A 377-nucleotide genomic window follows, 5' to 3' on the forward strand; every position below is an offset into this window, starting at 1 on the left:
GGGGGGGGGTGTGGTGCAGGGCCCACCGGCATCCTGGCCGCCTCAGATCTCGTTCCGACATATACATACAGGAAATGAAAAGGAAACAAACAAAACAAATGGCCAAAACTTTTTTACAAATTGGAAAACCATATCAAAATAGGGTTCTTGCCGGCGAAAGTCGTTGTGCACGTTTTTAAAAACGGGAGAAAACTAAATTCGTTTTAAAGTTTCTGTAGTTGAAAGTGCAGTTACTACTGGGAAGGGGAAAGGTAGAGGAGGAACGTCCCTGAGACAAACGCCTCTTGCTGGGGTGTACAAGAACCCGGCTGCTCCGTCGGGGTCCGGTGGTTTTACAGGGGTCTATAAATTAAGGGAGAGAAACTCAAATGGAAGAG

This window comes from Nestor notabilis, unplaced genomic scaffold, assembly GCF_000696875.1.
Source record: "Nestor notabilis isolate BGI_N333 unplaced genomic scaffold, ASM69687v1 scaffold16706, whole genome shotgun sequence".
Classification (NCBI taxonomy): Eukaryota; Metazoa; Chordata; class Aves; order Psittaciformes; family Psittacidae; genus Nestor; species Nestor notabilis.